General features: G+C 44.5%; 1 long non-coding RNA gene across 1 annotated transcript; it reads right to left on the reverse strand.

The window, feature by feature from the left end:
* Window positions 1-6,916: 6,916 nt before the first annotated feature.
* LOC103547923 (uncharacterized) lies at window positions 6,917-15,239 on the reverse strand. The gene is made up of 3 exons (XR_544129.2): window positions 14,852-15,239; window positions 7,452-7,537; window positions 6,917-7,084 (listed from the first exon to the last, which is right to left on the reverse strand). It is a non-coding gene; the product is annotated as an uncharacterized lncRNA (long non-coding RNA).
* Window positions 15,240-23,150: the final 7,911 nt, after the last annotated feature.

Consider the following 23,150-nt stretch of genomic DNA (forward strand, 5'->3'; position numbering starts at 1 on the left):
CTATCCTGACTTGGCCCAGTAACCAACGACACAGCATCTCCTGCCTGGAGGAACGCCGCATGCCCTACTGGAGGACATGTGGGTGGGAGGCCGCGTGGTACGGCAGGCGTTACCTAAGAGACACCTGCGGCATTGGGCTTTTCAGGGATGGCGGCCAGAAAGTTTGGTTTTTAAACAAACTCCCTCAAGGGACTCTGCCATTAGTTAAATTTGAGAACCACTGAATTAAATGATGAGAAGCCTTATTTTCCCTCAAAATCTAAGTCTCAGATTGACCCTTCTACTGTTTATACGTTTTCATGTATAACCATATTCACTGATTCTAGCAAATGATCTGAAATTACTACTTTAAGCCCAAAAAAATCTGAAAATTTCAAAATATCGTCATTCCTTAGTAGTCCGCATTGACATTATACTTCCAACCCCTCCCTCCTGTCCTTGGTGCACTTATTTTCATGCAGTTTGTTTCTACAGATAAAATAAATCCCGTTTACTGTCTTCGCTTTAGTCAACAATCTTTCAAAGAATTAATTATAAGAAAAATGTTTTTAATGTCTACTTTAATGTTTACTATTTCTTGTGTAATCTTCCTACAGCCTGAAGAATGTCCTTTGATATTTCTTGTAGCGCAGATCTGTTGGCAATGAATTATCTCAGCTTTTGCTTGTCTGAAAAAGTTTCATTTTCTGCTGTCACTTTTGAAAAACATTCTTCCTGGGTATAGAACTTTGGGTTAAGAGATATTTTTCTTTCAGTACTTCAAAGGCGTCACACCATTATCCTCTAGCTTACGTAATATCTGACAAGAAATTATTGTAATTGTCTGTTTTCTCCTGTATGTAGTGTTTTCCCCCCACTCTGGGTGCATTTTATATTTTCAGTTTGTCTTTGGGTTTCAACAGTTTAGTTACGATATGTCTAGGTATGTTTTTTTTTTTAATTTTTGTTTTTTTGTGTTTATACTTTTGGAGTTCTCTGAGCATTGTGGATCTGAAATTTGTTGTCTTGCATTATTTTTGGAAGATTATTAGTCATTATCTTTTTAAATATTTCTTTTTTCTTTTTAAAGATTGGCACCTGAGCTAACATCTGTTGCCAATTTTCCTTTTTTTTCTTCTTCTCCTCAAAGCCCCCCAGCACGTAGTTGTATATTCTAGTTGTAGGTCCTTCTGGCTCTGCTATGTAGGACGCCACCTCAGCATGGCCTGATGAGTGGTGCCATGTCCATGCCCAGGATCCGAACCAGTGAAACCCAGGGCCACCAAAGCAGAGAGCACAAACTTAACCACTCGGCCCCAGGGCCAGCCCCTCTTTAAATATTCCTTATGCTCTATTCTTTCTCTTTCATTCTGGGACTCCAACTGAGTGTATCTTAGATCTCTTATTTATTTATTTTTTCCTGAGGAAGATTCACCCTGAGTGAACATCCATGACAATCTTCCTCTGTTTTGTATGTGGGTCCCTGCCACAGCATGGCTGCCAATGAGTGGTGTAGGTTTGTGCCCAGGAACTGAACCCAGGCTGCCAAAGTGGAGCACACCCAACTTAACCACTAGGCCATGGGGCTGGCCCCTGTCAGATCATTTTATATTGTTTCACAGCTCTTGGATGCCCTATTTTTTCCCTTTTTTATTCTTTTTGCGTATCACTTTATATAATTTCTGTTGACCTGTCTTTAAGTTCATTAATCTTTCTTCAGCCAAGTCTACTGATAAGGCTGCCAAAGTATTTCTTTATGTTTTACATCATTTTTATTTGTGGCATTCCTATTGGTCTCTTTCTTATAGATTCTATCTCGCTGTTGAAATTTCCCTTCTGTTCGTGCATGCTATATACCTATTTCTCTAGATCATTTAACATATTTATCATGCCTGTTTTAAAAGTCCCTGTGTTAGGGTTTCAACATCTCGGTCATCTCTAGTTCTGCTTTTGTTGATTGCTTTATCTATTATCAATGAGTTGGGTTTTTTTTCGTTTTGTTTTAAGTGTTAACTTTCAATCAACTGCTGAAAATTATGCATAAACAGTAGAGAGACTGAAGTAAATAATTTTTCTGCCCTTAGAAACATTATTTCATGTGTGGTGCAAGCAGAGAGGTGGTTGTTGACCTAGCCAGCAGTTGAGTTTTAAATCATTACCTTCAATGCACCACGGGCTTCAAAACCCTCCAGTGATGGGCCACGTAAGCTTCCAGCGGGCTGAAGCCCTGGGGGGCTGTTCTCAATGTTCCCGCTCCATCTTCTGTTCTCAGCCGCTCCTGGATGCCTGTGCCAGAGAGCTCTCCTCTCTCCTGCTCTCGCCCCTCCCACAGAAACAGGTGGCTATTGCTTGTTATTCCTGCTGAGCTCCTGGTGGTGGAAGGAGGGACGTTCTGTTGTTCTGAGCTTAGGCAAACCCTGTGAGTCTGGACCTTGGAGTTCGGGTTTTCTAAACATTCCTGCTCCTCGTTTCCATGGAGGCTGAACTCAGCTTTGTATTTGAGGTCACTCTCAGGTGGGAGGAAGTTTCCCTGTTCCTCATCCTGCTCATTGCATCTTTGCATTCGTCCTGGGATGAGGATCTCCACTGCCCTTCTCTCAGTCGCTCAAGGCTTTCGCTTACTAGCAGGAAAGGATAATGGAGAAAGGACAGAGTTTGGTGTCTGTTTCATGCAGGCCTGCGCCACTGAGGGGGCAACTTCCAGGCTCCTGCCCCACCCCCAAACTCCCTCGAGAAGGCCAGTAGAAAAGAGCCTGCAAGCGAGTCTGAACTTCCCCATGTCCCAGGCCTTCCAATACTTGAACCTGATCCACTGGCCGGTATCTGACCTTTAAGGATTCCTTAAAACCAGCTGCTTTGCTCTTCCCCGTGGTATGACAGCCACCTTTCTCCCTCCTTTGCTAAGTTTGGTGTAGTTTATGCCTCCCATCTCTCCTGAAAGGGGCTTTCCTCTGTTTGGAATTCAGCTCACATAGTTTTCTTGCACCCGAAGCTCTCACAGGGGCTCAAGCAAAGCTGTGATTTTGTAGACAACCTGGAGTTGAGAGGATGGGTGTGATTCTCCCCTGAGGCTTTCTACATAGTAAGAGGTAGCAGACGTTTAATATTTGGCATTTAATATTTGTGTGATTCTGGGTCACACAAGTAGACTCAACCTCTTCACATAAGAAGCTCACATTTTATTTATTTATTTATTTATTTTTTGCTGAGGAAGATTCGCCCTGAGCTAACATCTGTTGCTAATCTTCCTCTTTTTGCTTGAGGAAGATTGTCGCTGAGCTAATATCTATGCCCATCTTCCTCTATTTTGTATGTGGGTCACTGCCACAGCGTGGCAGCCAATGAGGGCTGTAGGTCCACACCCGGGAACTGAACCAGGACAGCCTAAGCAGAGTGTGCCAAACTTAACCACTAGGCCAGCCCAAGAAGCTCACGTTTTAAGAATGCATCTGATTCCACTTATTCTGGGGACTGGGTAAAATCCAGAAGGTCCCTAACCAGGCAGAGGAGATGACTCACCAGGGTTAGGGCTTAGCGGAGCCCAGAAGGTACTTGAGTCCCCTGAAGAGAATGAGCATGAGCTGTGTCCCAGGAGAGGCAGACGGTGAAACCAGGGACTGGCTCTCAAGTGCAGGGCCAAAAAGATGACAAAAAGCAATGAAAGTTGCAAATCAAGGAAATACACCTCCAGAGCCGCTTGTGAAATCAAAGCAAGGGCAGAGTCGTAATTCCGGGAAACGGCCTGAAGACAGCACAGAACTTGAGGTTCCCTCTTTTTGGTACTGCTTCAGCAGGGTACGGCCATTTTCCCTCGTGGACTTAGTTAGGATGCTGCAAGTACTTGCTATTCAATTGAGAAAGATTCAGGATGGCCAGAGTAGAAGAGGCTGACTGACGTGTCTAAGCACCGCAGACAAGAGAATATTCGAATCAGGGTTGTCTTCAGGTCATCTGCCATGGACGGAGTTGTGTGTCATCTCTCTGTTCCATGAGGACCTCCGATTGTGGTCATTGGAGATCAAAGTGTGGGAAAAAAGGAAGCCATTTCTCCTCCAACCAGAAGTTTAAAATTCAGGGGCTGCAAAGCAGCCTTCCTTGATTAGCTGTGCAACTTCCCATTTTTAAATAAGAACACCAGAAAAGTAACGTTTCTAAATCTGGAAGGAATGCTGAGTTGTTCTCTGGGCTGGTGTTTCTCAAACTTTCGTGTGTATTTGAGTTCCCTGAAATCTTGGGAATTCGCAGATTTTCATACCACAGCCCTGGGCTAGAGCCCCAGAGTCTGTTTCCCATAAGCCCTGGGTGACACAATGCTGACATGACACAGTGTGGGGACCACACTCTTGGCAGCAGGATTCTGGAACACAAACCAAGAGCTGGAGCCAGGGCCCGTTTAGCATCCCAGAGGATGCACATGCTCACAGCTTTGTGAGAGGCAGGGGCACATAGTTAGAGACACCACAAGGTGACGAAAGGATGCGTCACCTTGAGGACCTGAAACTGAGATTTTATCAAGGGCCTTGCTGGAACGACTGGGACTTCCCCAGGTTTCCAAGACAGATCTAAGGCACAGCAAAAGCAGCAACGGCAGTTCCATTCAACAGGGCTGTGATCAATACAACCACCCACTCTGAGCCTGACGCTAAGCTGAGCATTTTTAGGTATGTTGTTATCCCAATCTTCATTATCGACTTGCTTTTCCAAACTAACACACTCTATATGAATGAATATATTACCACAAGCCTGGGAAATGTTGCAAATTTCTTATTTGCAAATTTCAGTTTGTTTTGTCTGCATATTTCTAGTCCTGCTCTTAATCCTTCAAATTTACCCCGCCAGCAATAGGACTTTCCTAGCCATCCCATTATCCACAATCCTTCTAGCATTTCTGCTGTGCGTATTCCTCGATATTCAGCAATATTTCTATCAGTGGACATAGTTTATGCTAAAGGTAACTGGCCATCTGATGCTACTGGTGAGCTCTTCTAAACCTACACTTGTTTGAAAGTGCACACACTGGGGATACATGATATATTTAAAGAGAGATCTTAGGAAAGGCCAATTTGCCAACATAATGTAGAACACCTGGGGTCTCCTTAACAACAGATCTGTCGGCATGAAAGTTATCACCAAAAAAAAAAAAGAACATCCTGCTGATGCTTACAATGGGAATATGGTCTCCACCAATCTGTGGTCTTTTCCTCTGAGGTTTTGTTATCAGCCCCTCAGCGACACAAATTATGTATTAGATACTTAATTGCTATTAGGAGAAATTACATGCAGGTTTTCATTTATAGATAAGACCACCCACCGCTTCAGGCTACAAGTCTATACGTCCCAAATCCATCTTTATCTGATCGTTAGTTCCTAGAAAAAGCTATTCCTAAAAATCGCTTTAAATTCGACTATAAAATGGTGAGTCTTGTTTTGAATTTTCTTCTGGGAATCAAACAGTGCCATCTGTTCTGCCATGGTTGTGGTGCGGGTGTCGGGCATCAGTGCTGTTTTATGGGTCAAACGGAACGGGTGTGTTCAGATGCCCTGCATTCTTGTTAATGTCTGAGTGCTAATAACTGATGCTCATCAGTATTTCCAGTTCTCTGCCTTTGGAGCATCGATAGCACTTCTCCACCCACTTATCATTAGGTGTTGCCACATGACTCGCTTTGGTTCATACAATGAGGCCAGAGGAAATATGTTGCACTTTTGGGCGAAGCCCTTAGGTTCTGGTGTTCAGTCTGCCCCATTCTCTCTCCTCTCCAGGGGTCTCCAAATGGTGGAAGCCTGTCAGCTTGCCTCCCTGAGGGAGGGCAGTCGGGGCAGACCTGGGATGGGTAGGTGGCATGAGCAAGAAATGAGACTGTTTGTCACCATAGCGGCATCCTGACTATCCTAGGCTAGTTTATCCTAAGAGACAGGGTTAGAAAATTCCAAAGGCAAGCAAAGATTTCCCTAAAGAGAAATGGCCTTAAAACTTTCTTAACCTCTTCAAAGACTTCCTCAAGAGAGGCGTTCCAGTGGCTCTAAAGGCCACATAAATGCTTGGGTCATTTTACTCCTCCTTGCCTTGTGAAGCAAGTGGCCTCCACCTCCCAGAAGGCATGAGAAAGGTGCATTCACGATTCTGGCTAACACGCTGGAATGCCTGCTCCGTGCCAAGCACTGTGCATGGCTTTTCTGCTAATTTTCACTCCTGCCTTTGAGGAGGAAAGATTACAGACAAGGAAAGTGGAATTGAGAGAGGAGAGGAAACTCACCCAAGCTTGCATAACCAGGAAGCAATGAAACTGGGAGTCCGCCTTACGCTCTTCGTAGAGTACTCACAACATATTGATCCATTTCCATACCCACATCGTACGACTGGAAGAAGTACCATGCAGAGACGCTGACTTTATGCTGGTGGTCCCACAGATCGTTGTTAATATCCACACATGTGGCTTAGGAGCAACAGGTCTCAGTAAGAGCAGGTTAAGCTGAATAATCTAGATACCTCGGAAAGCACAGAAGCGAGGAGGAAGGCAACGCATTAATATGGAGAACCTCCTGTGTCCTGGATGTCGCATTCTTGTTTAAAACTCACAACCTTTATGCAGACTAGATGCTACCTCCATTTTACAGATGCAGAAACTGAGGCTTGGAGAGACATTAAATAACGGGACCCTAAAGCATCTAGTGCACGTCAGAACTAGATTTCGATCCAGAATGTGCCCTCTATGGAGCCCGTGCTCTTTCCCCCATACCACCGTGCGAGATTTTATAGAACTGGGTTATGGGAAAGGCAGGTCTTTCCAGAAATCACTAGAAAGGTCAGGCATCTGGACAGCTGCGCCAGGAATAGGGAGTAAGGCCCCGGGACACTGGGAACGGATGAAAACCCATCTGCTCCATAATTCCACCTCATGGCCGGGCCCGGACAGAGTGAAGATGTTGTGCTTACCTCTCACATCTGACCCAGATCACCAAGTTCTTTTAATGAGACATCAAAATTTCGCTGCTTTTTTGACAAACTGGTGAGGTTTCATTTTAAACAGCAAAAGGCAATTTAGCTGATGGCTTTTCCCACCAAATCCATTGTCCCCTTCTTTCTGGACACGTGGTCACTCAGCTGGAGAATACATTTGCAAAAATCGGAGAATCAACTTGATTTCTATAACGGTGCCTTTTAATTTCATTAAGCTAATTTAATTTGATTTATTACTTTAATTAATACCCAGGGAACTATGATTTTAGTTTAGACAAAAACTATCCCAAATTTTAAGTTAAGAAACCTACTAACTGGGATTTATAGAACACATGTCTAAATTTCTCTGCTCTAAGAACTCTGGAGATGATGGCACTCTAGGTAAATTGGCAGGAGTGTGAAGACGAGGAAACGTCCTACATCTGAGTCCTGAGTGTCACCTTTCCTTCAGGAATTGCCTTAGAATCTTAACAAAAGCAGACGTTGCTTCTCCCCCTTGGGAAACGCCTACCTTACGTTGGTTTCATTGCTGTGAGGCACGTTCAAGGGCACTAAGAAAAACGAGTCCGACCGAACGATCCTGCTGTCCCTTTGTCCCTGTGGGATGCAACGTTCATCAGTGTCCAAGCATCATTTGCTTTGCCTCCACCCACTGTTGAAAGCGGGAGCTTTTTGTTGTCTCAATAGCCCGACCCAACCACTTCACACCGCCCTACCCCCTGGCATGGGCCCACATGGTTTGAGGGACAGACACTGGGAGGAGCCCTGCCCACAGTGGGACTCTGTGGTCTCCTTCAAAAAGGGGAGGAATTTTGACCCCTTTAAATAAGTCCCACTGTGTAGACATGTGGACCAATGTTGTTACCCAAATATGATTCTCGTCTCTCTTTGAGCAGATATTCCTGGGGACATTAAACATCCTTTTCACTGTGTCTGAAGCGAAAAAAGAAAGAAAAAGTAGATCCCTCTCTTTTCTCTAATAGAAAAAGTAACAAGCCAGAATATTTCTAGAAACAAAGGGAATTTTCACAGGAACTTTGTAAACATAATACATTTTGTCAACACCCTCATCTCACAGCCACGACACACAACATGCATCTTTTGTCTTTGGGGAAGAAGCACACAGAAATAAACAAAACAGTTTATTAACACCATTCGATTTCTAAAATAAAACCAAAAATCACTACGTGACGAAAGCAGAGAATCCTCCAAGAGTCTCACGTGAGAAATACAGACTTCTAACGTATGCTATCTCAATTTAACATATATGAACTGATGCATTATCCCCATTTTTGTGATGATCAAACTGAGAGGTTGGATAACTGGGTCAGAGTTCAACCAGAGAAGCAAAACCAGTAGAACAGGTGCATAACTGGTCTGTAAGCCCATTTTCTCTGCATCTGATGCTGGAGATTGAAGTCCACAGGACAGACAGGAAGGAAGGAGAATTGATAAAGAACAGGAGAGATCAAGGGCAGCTGGACCCTAAGTCATGAGCTGGAACCCCACTAGGATGGATGACACCAAGGTCAGTTCTTGTTGCCATGGACCTTGGTGACAAGAGTGTCCTGCAGAAGCCAGGGCCCTTCGTCACAGAGCTAAACACATGCATGAGCAAGGAGCCAGATAAGGTGCAGGGGATCAAAGCTGCATGAAATGCCAAGCCCAAGGGCTTTATACATAGAAAATCATGAAGTCTGTGGATAGGAACAGTTTGTATCTTCTTTCAGATCTGTGTGCTTTCCATTTCTTTTTCTTGCTTTGCTGCACTGACTATCATCTCTAGTACAATGTGAAATGGGAGTGACGAGAGTGGACAGCCTTGTCTTTTCCATGCTTTTTTTTCTCTTTTGTGTTTTTTTAAAATGGCTTTATTGAGATATAGTGCACATACCATACAGTTCCTCTATTTAAGTGCCATTCAATAGGTTCTTAGGATATTCGTAGATATGTGCACCCATCTCCAAGTCAATTTTAGAGTATTTTCATTACTTCTAAAAGAAACCCCATGCTTTTTAGCACCCACCCCTTATTCCTGCCCCCGCCACACCATCCCCAGACAGGAACTGCTAATCTACTTTCTGTCCCTATAGATTTACCCGTTCTGGACTTTCCTATCACTGGAATCATATGGTACATGCACATTGTGAATGGCTTTTGCACTTAGCATAGTGTTTTCAAATTTCATCCAAGTTACAGCCTGTATCAGTACTTCATCCCCTTTTTTTGGCCAAATAATACTCCATTGTATGGATATATCACATTTTATTTATCCATTCATCCAGTAATAGACATCTGGGTTGTTTCCACTTTTTGGTTACTACGAATAACGCTGCTGTAAACATCCATGTGCAAGTTCTTATGTGGACATATATTTTCATTTACCTTGGGGGTACACCTAAGAGTAGAGTTGCTGGGTCATTTGGTAACTCTGTTTAATCATTTGCAGGACTGCCAGCCTGTTTTCCAGAGGAACTGCGCCATTTTGTGTTCCCACTCGTGGTGTATGAGGGTTTCAGTTTCTCCACATTCTCAACAATATTTGTTCTTATTGACTTTTTAACTCTAGACATCCTACTGAATGAGAAGTGGTAGCATTGTGGTTTTGATTTGCATTTCCCTGATGACTAATGATGCCAAACATCTTTTCATGTACTTATTGGGCATTTTTATATCTTCCTTGAAGAAATCTACTCAGATCCTTTGTCCATCTTTGAATTGGGTTATTTTGGTGATGGACCTCAAGGTCCATCCATGTCATTGTCAATGGCATGATTTCATTCTTTTTTACGGCTGAATAATATTCCATTGTGTATAGACCACATCTTCTTTATCCATTCGTCCATCGATGGACCCTTAGGTTATTTCCGTACCTTGGCTGTTGTAAATAATGCTGCAATGAACGTGGAGTGCAGATATCTTTCAGGTTAGTGTTTTTATTTCCTTCAGATAAATACCCAGAAGTGGAATTGCTAGATTATATGGTAGTTCTATTTTTAATTTTTTGAGAAACCTCCATACTTTTTGCCAGTGGCTGCACCAATTTACATTCCCACCAACAGTGCACGAGGGTTCCCTTTTCTCCACATCCTTGCCGACCCTTGCTATTTCTAGTCTTTTTGAAAGTAACCATGCTAACAGATGTGAGCTGATATCTCAGTGTGGTTTTGATTTGCATTTCCCTGATGATTAATGATGTAGAGCATTTTTTCATGTGCCTCTTGGCCGTCTGTATGTCTTCTTTGAGAAATTGTCTATTTCAGATCTTCTGCCTATTTTTTAATCAGATTGTTTGCTTTTTTGCTATTGAGTTGTTTGGGTTCTTTATATATTTTGGATATTAGCCCCTTATCAGATATTTGACTTGCAAATGTTTTCTCCCAGGGTTTTCTTTTCATTTTGTTGATGATTTCCTTTGCTGTGAGGAGCAAACTCTTTCCCTACTCTTTCTGGTATTCCGATGATACAAATGTTGGCTTTTTTGGTGTTATCTCAAAGTTCCCTGGCTCTGTTCGTTTTTTTTCAGTCTCTTTTCTTTCTGTTGTTCAAGTTGGATAACTTTGTTGATTAATCTTCCAGTTCACTGACTCATTCCTCTGTCTGCTATCGAACCCACCCAGTGAAGTCTTTTACTCATTTTCTCATTTTCATTATTTCATTTTCAGTTCTAATTTCCACTTAGTTCTTCTTGATGTCTTCTCTTTCTTTGCTGATAATTTCTATCTTTCCATTCATTTCAAGGAGCATTATTATAATAACTATTTAAAGTCTTAATCTGATAATTCCATCCTCAGCGTCCTCTCAGTATGTGCAATTGTTGATTGTCTTTTCCTGTGCAAGTTGAGATTTTCCTGGTTCTTTGTACACAGCATAATTTTGGCTTGTATCTGGCACATTTGAATACCATAAGCTTCTGGGTCTTGCTTCACTTCCATGAAGAATATTGGTATTTTTTTATTTCGCAGACAATCAATCCACTCGGGTCCCAGCTCCAAGTTCCTGCCAGCCTTCCATGGATTGTGTTTCCAAAGACAGATCAGTTTTCAGAGCTTTGGCAGGACTATTCACATCTGTCCTATGTATATGGCACCAGTAGCCAGTGTCGGGCCTGGGTGATGACTTGTCCCACAGTTCCGTAGTTCAGCACCAGATGTCTTACAGTAAGCTGTACAGGGTCAGATCCATGCATGCACAGCTCAGGGGTGCCCAGGATTCACAAACAATGTTATGGGGTCACTTTTCTGGGCTCCTCCCTCTCTGAAAGCTCCCAGGATTCCAACGATTCCTTTGCCCCCCCCCCCCCCCCACCAGACAGCTCTAGCTTCAATAACCCACATCACCCCTCACTCCCTTGGATTGTGTCTGCCTCCAGGGCCAAGCTGCAGGAGCAGAGATGGAGAGAAAATCTCAGGTGGATCTGTTCCCCCCTCTTGGGACCTCATTTCCTCCCATCAGAGAGGAGGGTTCTCCTTCCTCCCTCAGAGATGAGGCAGCTGTGCGCTTCCACTGCCACTGGGGTTGTCTGAGGGCTGGGGCACAGGATAAGAAAAGTGGGGGATGCCCACCCAATCTCAGCACTGGGCATCCCATTTCCAAATCTTTGAGCCAGAACTAGCTGTTTTCTGCTAGTGCTTTTTCTATCCACACCTACTAAATCACTTCTTCCCTCACATCTGATGCCATTTGACTGAAATTATAGAGTCAATAGTGCCTAGGTGATGAGGACCATTTCATTTTTTTAAATTTTTATTTATTTATTTATTTAAAGATTGGCACCTGTATTAACATCTGTTGCCAATCTTCTTTTTTTTGGTTTCTTCTTCTCCCCAAAGCCCCCCAGTACCTAGTTAGAGATTCTAGTCATAGGTCCTTCTGGCTCTGCTATATGGGACACCACCTCAGCATGGCTTGATGAGCGGTACTAAGTCTGTGCCCAGGATCCGAACCGGTGAAACCCTGGGCTCCTGAAGCAGAGCACCCAAACTTAACCACTTGGCCACAGGGCTGGCCCCTTCATATTTAAATTAAGAGATTTGTTTTCCTTTTGAGAACAATGTAACAACACTAAATTCATTACCTAAAATCCCAGGGCAAATCCATTACCCTAAACCAACAATTTTCACTTTCCCTTCCTGTGTCTCTTAATAAGCATACAAAATTACTTTTCAAATGTGCCTTAGGTTTTCTTTCAATGATATTTATTGAATGCCTACTATAAGCCAGGCGCTGGACCGCTTGGACATGCAAAGATCAACAAGATAGATTATCCCTCATCCCTGCCATTATGGAGTTTATTGTCTGCGAGGGAAATGGACAGAAAAACCCTACGATTTTAAAGGGTGTAAAGGTTATAAAGGGAACAGGCAGGTGGTAAACAGAGGAAAATGGGCGACTGAGTGGAAAGGATAATCCGTCAATGTATTTCCTACCATATGAATTCAGCAGTAGTTTGTCAAGTTCCATTTTTTTAAACTCTATGAGAATTGAAAGAGCGTACACTGACTTTATAGAGTTTTAGAGAATTGACACACTTACATTACTGAATCTTCTTGCCCAAATCCGTGGTACATCTAATTATTTAGGTATTCCTGTTTCCTCTCTAGCGTAGATATGTAGTTTTGTGCATGTTCCATATAAATGGGTCTTGCAAATCTATTAAGTTTAATCATATACATTGGTGTTTTATTGCAAATGGTATTCTGTTGGGTGGAATGCTTCTAACGCCGTCCACTGAGTACAACGTTCCCCGTGATTTTCCAACAGATTGCTTTGACCCGGATTATGGACTTAAGCGTATACCAATTGTTTTTTAATAACAAAAGAAAAAGTCCTGCTCAAGTTCTTAGCATGACTAACTTTTTTGGTGAACAAGAACTATTCTTGATGATCCACGAAAAAGAGCGAGAAAATGGGATCCCTCCGTGATCGGTATTGCCATCCCCCTCCCCGCTCTTAGGGCAATTATTTCCTTCCATGGTGTTATTTTCACCTCTTCAAGTAATTCAGTAAACCTTGTATTTGGTTGAACCCCACTGATAAGAAACGTGCTACTGAAATTTCTTCCTACTCATACCTTTAGGAGTAAAGCAAATAACAAGAAAACAACTTAAAAGAAGGGATTTATTTTTGTAAAATGCCTGGCAGAGAGCAGACTCCTAATCGTGTTGAAAGCACGAATGAACGTCAAAAGGGATTTTTTTTTTTTTTTTAGATTTTATTTTTTCCTTTTTCTCCCCAAAGCCCCCCGGTGCATAGTTGTGTATTCTTCGTTGTGGGTTCTTCTAGTTGTGGCATGTGGGACGCTGCCTCAGCGTGGTCTGATGAGTAGTGCCATGTCCGCGCCCAGGATTCGAACTAACGAAACACTGGGCCGCCTGCAGCGGAGCGCGTGAACTTAACCACTTGGCCACGGGGCCAGCCCCTCAAAAGGGATTTTTAAGGAACGTGTTGGTATACATTCCGCCTGACCTTTCATGATTCTTGCAAAATGAAAATTTGTGTTGGCTGGAGGGTGAGTTGTAACAGCAGCTGTAACAGTCAGCTTTCGAACCTCAGTGACTTCACACACTAGAGCTTTGTTTCTCACGCTTGTGAAAATCTCATCACCTCTCAGCCTTTAGAGGGAGAGGAATCTGCTCCACACAGCTCTTCAGGGCCCCAGGCTCCACATTCTCTACGGCATTTACAAGGTGACTTCAAAGACCACAGAAGAGGTGGCAGCTGGAAAATGGCAGCATTTAGATGCTTAATGTATTGTTTCCTTACAGCCCTGCAGCAGGAACTGAGGTACCAAACAGTAATCGACACTGAGGATGATGACCCTGAATTAATGAGACAGCCTAGATCATTGCAGAAACAAGCTAAAAACGTGGACATGCATTAAGATTATTAGTAAACTAATTCGCATTTTAAATACGTTTGCAATGTTAAAATTTCCAAATCTCTCATTTAAAGAGAAAATATAATTAGCCGGAGTGCTGCATCTCTGAGTCATTTTACTCACCAGGGTTTTACCTGTGCAAGTATGGCTGAATAAAGACGGGCGATTACATAACAGGGCACACTCTCAGCACACACATTATTTCTGAAACCACAGAAGCCAAACCACAGTGGAAAATTCTGCTACTCTGGAGAGAAATAGCAAGATAATTGTCTGCAAAGTTTCCTATTCTGCTATGCATTCTAAGGTGGCCTATATTTCTAATGCCTCTTAAAGGCCACAGGATTAAGGAGGAGTTAGCCTCTATGCAAAAAGTACATGTGCAAACTTCATATTACGATGGTTAAAATCGAGGGCAGATGGCGTGCTAAATAGTACTCGTAGCACCATGCTTTGTGGAAAAGGATCGGGAGTCCTGGTGCTTAGATCTTGGCGAAGGCTTTGCCTCTTTGGCTCTGTGTTCAATCTCACAGACAGGCCTTGAGTATTCGTGAGATATTTAAAATATTTCATGAGACTTAAGATATCACTGCTTTCTCAATATACGAATAAATTCCTGAGAATTCTGAAGATCTGTATCGACCGCTTTTTTGAGAACCACGTAGGTCAAGGAGTAGACGTCAGCTATAAAAACAACCGGTTAAACACATATAAATATGTCTATATATACATATTCCCTTTGTACTGCAGTAGTCTCAGAAGTGGGCTGGGGGAATTGCTGGATTTCACGTCCTGAAGCAGGTCCTTCAAGACATGAGACTATTTTGTCTACAAAACCACAGCGGAGAATATTTCCTCCCAGGAAGCTTCTGTGACTGACTGATCCAGAAAAGTCAATAATTAGTACAAGTGATTAGAGCACTGTGTGTGGGGGCCCATGGCTGACACAAGACTCAGCAGTGACATCACTCGACAGCCCCCTCTAAGAGGAGCCCCACACCAGTAGCGCAATGAGAACAAAAACAACTTACCTTTCTTCCCCGGGGCCCCCACTCCTGCGGTCCCTGCGTGTGTCCTCACCCTCCTGCCGTCCAGCTTCCCAGCATTCACCTCTCCTGTCCTTGCCCATCCCTCTCATCCTTGTACCTTCTCCTCCCAACGCTTGACCACAGTAAATCAACTGAATATCTATTCCTTCCTTTGGAGAAAGTTGGTCAAGCACTCTATTTCCTAGTTTTCTGAGCCTTCAATTTATTTTCTCGGTAGAAAAAATTTTAAGTTTCTTTGCTGTTTCTTGGGAGGTACATTGCCAAATATTTTTATAAGCCCATGGCAACATTTTATCACTTTCTTTTTCAAAGAAATGGAATAGCTGGAGTTAAGCTGCCCCTTCTACTCAAGTACTATGATTGAAAATGCGAAATGGGTAGGTGACCTAATTTTACTTGTCTCTACAACTGGGCACATTATGTAGATCATCTTATTTAAATACCCAAATATGACCAGAAAAACGTGAAGTGGTTTTAGGCAGTTGGCGGGGTGGTGGTGTGGAGGGTTGGGGAAGGGAGGGCTGCTTCTAAGACATTAAATAACTTCGCTGATCCTTCTGCCTGACTTTGAGCACATTTGCCCCAGCCAACAGCATGCCGGCTCGTCGTCTTACGGTGTCCCAAGGGTCCTTCTGGAGCATCGGGAATGGATGTTCTCCAGAAGGTGTTCTCTTGGTCACTTAGAAGTCCCATCTGCTGTCTTTACGAAGTGTTGCTTTCATTTACTAGGTGCTTACACCTTCCAGGCAGCATGTTGACCGCGACCTCATGGGGGCCAGCAGCTCTACACGCACCACGGAAATGGGCAGTTCTCAAGGTCGTAGAAGGTTGAGGCTGGAGACACTTAGCGCAATAGCTTCTCACAAAGCAGGTGTTTTAGGCAAAGTCTTCTTTTTAAATTTTAGAACTTGATTGTATGTTATAGGTACTAGAGCATGCTCTAGTACCCTCTCCACAGCCCCCGAGGTCCCCTGAGAGGCTGGGGTTCTCCATTCCAGTGTGAACACACCAGCCACGGTGTCAGGACCCTCAGTTCACTTGAGAGAGGCAGACTCCAGAGAAGTGGGCCGTGCTGAGAGGTGGTCATATAGCAGTTATTCTGACTGTGGCCCAGGATTCCTTCTTTCAAACAAGCCCTCTTCCAATTTGCCACTCAGATTCGTTCATTCACTATGTTTATTTGCTATTTCACCAAAAACACGTATTTTATGGGCAAAAATTGACCATTCCTTTCGCCTGAGGCTCCTTTCATCACCTATTTTAATTTGGCACTTAAAGCTCAGAATATTTTGGCCACTGACTTCCTAGGAACTATCCAGATTTCACTAAATAATCATTTGGTTTCAAGGTAATGGATGGGCCAATGAAGCCATTCAGACGTCCATTTACTATGATTTATCTTGATTGTATAACAGACCCCTTCTCTGCTGATACAGAGTATGACCAAAGAAAATTACTCAGGCTTCCGTTTTTTGAAAGAATTACATTTCAAAATGTCACTAGGCAGTCAGTGTATTGACATTCCTCTTTCTATAGCAATACGTGTAGTGAAATGCAGAAAACAAGGGCCCGACCTCCAAAAGTCACTCCATCTCCCAATTTACTGTTTCAGCTCTGCTTCCTGATCTGAGGCTTTGCAGCACACACACCAGATCCTCCTTCAGACTCATCGTGTACACTTGTACAACTCCTTGAAAGATCATAGACAGCTAAGAAAGGTGGTTGCCTCAACTTTATTTAAATTCAGTGGAAGTAATCCAAATCGTTTGTGAGAAATCACAGTAGGGGGCACATCACATGACTATGTTGACAAAGTTTGAGATCAAACCAGGAGCACTTTGAGTCATTCTGAGATGCCACCAGGATCGATCATATAGTGGCCTTAAATTGATTCTGATAGTGACCAGGGCAGAAATGGACACGGCCTTGGTAAGTTTTTGATAGCTGTATTTTTTTCTATTGTCTTGAAAGTAGACATGGAATTTGATGAAATAATATAAAGCAGTAAGATATATTGACATATTTGAGGGAGCCATTTGACTTAACACTAATTCGGCCTGACCCTGTTTCTTCAGAAAGGCCTGATGTGGCCTGCTGCGCATCTGCTGTACATGTGCTTTAAACATTGACAATGTCCCAAAGCCAAGAATGATGACCTTAAAACAGGGATGTTGACTCCCCCATATCAGCATTTCTTCAGGGATAAGCATTTCTTCTCGGAAACTAAGGACTAATTACTGACCTGGTTTAACTCATCTCGTGATCACTGACCTGCTGTGCTCACTTTGTGACGCTGACCTGCTGTGCCAGCAAACTGTCCCCTGACAGCAGTAAAAGAGAGATTCCTGTCATATGTGATGTATGTTCTTTGTTCCAAGACGGTATATAACCACTCCGTACACCCTGCCTCTTCACAAAGCTTCCTTCGTTGGGGAAGGAAGCCCCAAGCTATAGTCCTCAACCTGGCTCATATAATAAACTCACTCCAATTTTGATTTAGAGATTTATTATGGATTATTTGCATCAACAGATTGCTGGGGCAGGGACAAATTATTCCTGAGAGCAATAACCCTTTTGATTTCCTCTCCTCTAATTCTTCTCCCTTCTGTGGCAGTGCGCTGAGGGCCAGGCTGACATCACCTCACCCATTCCGGGGTCTGTATTGTAGGTGAGGATCCCCCAAAATTTGAATCTGGGGCTTCTATACACATTGTTCCTCTCCCTTGGAAATGGAAGCACAGACCACAAGAGAGGTGAATCTCTATCTGTTCAGTCACTTCCAAGGTCTGTCCTTTGTCCCGGGTCCCAGTAAAGTGTGTTCAGAAAGCCCTAACCGGCAGAAACACAAAAATATTTTCTCCACAGCCTACAGTCCCATGCCCATTACCGGGCATGACCTACCAAAGGGCAAGTGGGCCAGCAGCGAGCTGGAATGGCTGAGACAAACTTAGGGTCCAGGAGAAAGGCCGGGCTGTGCATGGCAGGCCAGAGCATACCATAATGCAGCTCATATCACGGTCCAATGCTTACTTTACCAGCTTCGTTGAGGCATCATTCACACTCCATACAATTCACCCGTATAATTCTATAGTTTTCACGGTATTCACAGAGTCATGCCACCATCACTACAATCAATTTTGAAAGGTTTTAATTACCCAGAAAGAGCCTCATACCCATTAGCCATTAGCACTCCCTGCCATAGTCTGCTCACCTGTCTGCTTTCCCCTAGACAACCGCTTCCTGTCTCTAAAGAGTTGCCTATTCTGGACATTTGATGTAAATGGAATTATACAAAATCTTATAATATGTGGGCTTTTGTGACTGGCTTCTTTCACTCAGCGTAATGTCTTCAAGGCTCATCCATGTTGTAGCATCCATCAGTACTTCATTTCCTTTTATTGCCAAACAGTATTCCACGATGTGAATATACTACACTTGATACATCCGTTCATAAGCTGACATTTGGGTTGTTTCCACTTTTTGCTGTTATGAGCAGTATGGCTAAGAACATTCACGTACAAGTTTTTGTGGACATAAGTTTTCTTTCCTCTTGGGCGCATACATAGAAGTGGAGTTTCTGAGTCATAGGATAATTCTACATTTAGTATTTTAAAGGAATTTCTAAGCAGCTGCACCATTTTCCATCCTCACTCACAATGTATAAGGCTTCCAATTTCTTCATATCCCTGCCAACACTCATTATTAGTTAGAGGATGCAGGTCGAGGGCCGAGCTTCTGAGTAGAGGATAGAGGATGGGGGCTGAGCCTCCATGTGGAAGATGGAGGATGGAGGATGGAGGATGGGGGCTGAGCCTCCATGTGGAGGATGGAGGATGGGGGCTGAGCCTCCATGTGGAGGATGGGGGATGGAGGATGGGGGCTGAGCCTCCAAGTGGAGGATGGAGGATGGAGGATGGAGGATGGGGGCTGAGCCTCCATGTGGAGGATGGAGGATGGGGGCTGAGCCTCCATGTGGAGGATGGGGGATGGAGGATGGGGGCTGAGCCTCCATGTGGAGGATGGAGGATGGAGGATGGAGGATGGGGGCTGAGCCTCCATGTGGAGGATGGAGGATGGGGGCTGAGCCTCCATGTGGAGGATGGGGGATGGAGGATGGGGGCTGAGCCTCCATGTGGAGGATGGAGGATGGAGGATGGAGGATGGGGGCTGAGCCTCCATGTGGAGGATGGAGGATGGGGGCTGAGCCTCCATGTGGAGGATGGGGGATGGAGGATGGGGGCTGAGCCTCCATGTGGAGGATGGGGGATGGAGGATGGGGGCTGAGCCTCCATGTGGAGGATGGAGGATGGAGGATGGAGGGTGGGGGCTGAGCCTCCATGTGGAGGATGGAGGATGGGGGCTGAGCCTCCATGTGGAGGATGGGGGATGGAGGATGGGGGCTGAGCCTCCAAGTGGAGGATGGAGGATGGAGGATGGAGGATGGGGGCTGAGCCTCCATGTGGAGGATGGAGGATGGGGGCTGAGCCTCCATGTGGAGGATGGGGGATGGAGGATGGGGGCTGAGCCTCCATGTGGAGGATGGAGGATGGAGGATGGAGGATGGGGGCTGAGCCTCCATGTGGAGGATGGAGGATGGGGGCTGAGCCTCCATGTGGAGGATGGGGGATGGAGGATGGGGGCTGAGCCTCCAAGTGGAGGATGGAGGATGGAGGATGGAGGATGGGGGCTGAGCCTCCATGTGGAGGATGGAGGATGGGGGCTGAGCCTCCATGTGGAGGATGGGGGATGGAGGATGGGGGCTGAGCCTCCATGTGGAGGATGGAGGATGGAGGATGGAGGATGGGGGCTGAGCCTCCATGTGGAGGATGGAGGATGGGGGCTGAGCCTCCATGTGGAGGATGGGGGATGGAGGATGGGGGCTGAGCCTCCATGTGGAGGATGGAGGATGGAGGATGGAGGATGGGGGCTGAGCCTCCATGTGGAGGATGGAGGATGGGGGCTGAGCCTCCATGTGGAGGATGGGGGATGGAGGATGGGGGCTGAGCCTCCATGTGGAGGATGGGGGATGGAGGATGGGGGCTGAGCCTCCATGTGGAGGATGGAGGATGGAGGATGGAGGGTGGGGGCTGAGCCTCCATGTGGAGGATGGAGGATGGGGGCTGAGCCTCCATGTGGAGGATGGGGGATGGAGGATGGGGGCTGAGCCTCCATGTGGAGGATGGAGGATGGAGGGTGGGGGCTGAGCCTCCATGTGGAGGATGGAGGACGGAGGATGGAGGACGGGGGCTGAGCTTCCATGTGGAGGATGGAGGGTGGGGGCTGAGCCTCCACGTGGAGGATGGAGGGTGGAGGACGGAGGATGGGGCCTGACCTGCCATATGGAGAATGGCTGCCCAGGTCTGCAGTGGACTCAACATGAGCACAAAAATAGACGTGTGTTGGGTGAAGCCATTGAGACTTTGCACCATAGTCTAGCTTATTCTCACTGATTTGCTGTCTTGTTGAGTTATCATGAGGGTGATATAAGAATCCACACAAAGTGCTTCGAGCAATCCAGGCACGTAGTAATCACTCAGTAGGCAGTAACTATACCCATTCTCCCCACCACGAGACATCTGAGAAGTCGCAGTGGTGCAGTTTTGAGAGGAGCGGCTGCAGTGGCCACTCGCCATGCTCTTCCACTTTCGTCCGTCTCATTGGGGAATGTTCTCTACCATGTGAGTCTTTGCAGGAGGCGGCGCGCACTACTGAAGCCACAGGAAACCAGAAGTTCCTTCTTCCCAGCCTCTTCAGGGCGAGGGCCGGGCTCAGCACTTGGACTGCCCAAGTAGGGCCAGGGGACGGCACAGCAGTGTTGGTGGCGAGAGTCTACCACAGCGCGTCCAGTGTCCTGCCACAGCCGCGCCAGACCGTTTCTGTGACAAACCTCCCCAGGGTTCTGCCTGTTCTTGCCTGATTCTCTGTCCTTTGTCTTTCCAAGAAATTCCATTTCTGTCTAAGTTAGGGACAGACTGAGCCTGTTGTTTGCAACCGAGAACCTTGATGTTACGACAACAGAGAGCTGCAAAGTAAGCAGCTGATGCGGGTGAAACCCTGGAGCAGGCATCATACCCGAGAGAAGCTGGGCTTCCGTCAGACCGCGAGACGATCAGGCGCGTTTCTCTCGGACCAAGCTCAGCATGCTGTATTCCCATGGCACGATGGTGGGTGAGGATGACAGACGACGAGGGGTGATTATGTCAGTCACAGACCCTTCCAGCAAAGGTTCTCAGGGCCTGAGTTTCAGGAAACTTTCAATATTTCTCAAAGTTCTTTGAGGCACAGATCTGCTCAAATTTGAGACTACTACATATTTTCAATAACCAATGCTACGTGAGAATAGATTTAAACTGTTTTTTCCATCTCCACTGTTTTCTTTTCAGTAGACTCCTAGCCTACTTACCAGGGAAAGCCTTGTTTTTAGTGTTTGAAGCTTATAAAATTTGGGATTACCTTCCTTTAGAAAAGGAATACAAAATTACGTATACAAAGTTAGCTATGAATGTAAATACTTTGAACAAGAACCAAAATCCCAACAAATCATAAATTTTAAAAATCTGACAAATACCACAAACATCACAAAAAATAGGAAACTAATAAAATATTTTTATTAACTGCCTGACAGATCGTTATAATACATATTTCCTACATTGCTTTAGAGGCATACTTTTTGATATCACGTGTTCACATCAGAATGACTTTTTAAAATATCTTTCTATGGAGATAAAAGAAAATAATTTTACTCTAGAATGATCAAAATGGTTCTTCAATTATTGATGTATTTTAAGAGTTTCATCAATCTTTATAATTCATTTTTGGAAACGTCTAAGTTTCAGAACTGTAAAATTCTGGAAAGCTTTTCCAAGTTCTTTTTTTACATGTAAGTTTAGGTCTTAGGGCATTTCAAATTTTCTTTCAATGACTAATATCATTTTAGTAATATAAGTGTTCTTTCAATGATATTCATTAACCAGTTTTGCATTAGTGTTCTCATCATAAGGGCGTATCATTGTTTCATCTTCAATATTTTGTGTCAAATCAGTAACTCATTTAAATAGTTTTACAATCATTGTTTCATCTTCAATATTTTGTGTCAAATCAGTAACTCATTTAAATAGTTTTACAATCTGTTTACATGATGCCCTCCTCTCCATTAATTGAATGATCAAATAATACAAGAACCTATTCATTATTTCTATTCAAAATTTATCTCATGAATTACAATTTTTGGCACAATCTGACAAGTATTTTGTTACTACTAGTTTTTAACATCGGGGCAGTTTCTGATGTTTCATCACTCTTTATCACACAGCCTGAATCAAGCAGGATGGAATAAAGACGCTCATGATGCAAGTTCAAGCTTGAACCTCACCCCTGGACAGCCCAGCGTGGAGTGCACCAAGAGTGGTGATTTTTCAATCCTACGACAACACATTTTTGCACGTTAAAACCATATTCAATGTAAACTTTTATGGCATACCATGATTTTTGCAACTTTTTTGGTGGTTTTCATTTTGCTAATATACCAAAGTCTTTTTTAAGTGGTGGTGGAGTCACGACAAGAACTCCAAGTTACGATACCATCGACAGGGACATGAGAGCAAACCTGATCATGGAAACACATTACGCGGGAGGCAGCTCAGGGATGAAGAAAGACTTGCTGGGGGAAGTGACATCTGAATTAAGCCTTGGAAGAGGAACAGAAATTCATCAGAAACTAAGCCATCACCCAAAGCATTCTCTCTTCTCCTTCCCTCAACAGCCACGTAAAGCTAAGACCTGGGACTCTCACCTCCTTAGTAAGAGTCGTTCATATTTACAGAGTGCTTATTGTCTGCCAAGAATGACGCTGAACACTCTACAGCACTATCTGCTTTATACAACGGCAGCCCTGTGAGGTCAGGATGCATTTACGCTACCTTTTACAGATGAGGAGACTGAGAATTCTAATAGATAACTTGCCCACAGCACTCAGCCAGTAAGTTAAGCATCCGGGATTCTGACCTATGGAGTAGTGTCCACGTGTGCACTCCGTCACTCTGCTCGTGCACTCCATCACTCTGCTCTTGCCTCCATCACTCTGCTCGTGCACTCCATCACTCTGCTCTTGCCTCCATCACTCTGCTCGCGCACTCCATCACTCTGCTCTTGCCTCCATCACTCTGCTCTTGCCTCCATCACTCTGCTCGTGCACTCCATCACTCTGCTCTTGCCTCCATCACTCTGCTCGTGCACTCCATCACTCTGCTCGTGCACTCCTTCACTCTGCTCGTGCACTGAT

This window comes from Equus przewalskii, chromosome 32 (assembly GCF_037783145.1).
Source record: "Equus przewalskii isolate Varuska chromosome 32, EquPr2, whole genome shotgun sequence".
Classification (NCBI taxonomy): domain Eukaryota; kingdom Metazoa; phylum Chordata; class Mammalia; order Perissodactyla; family Equidae; genus Equus; species Equus przewalskii.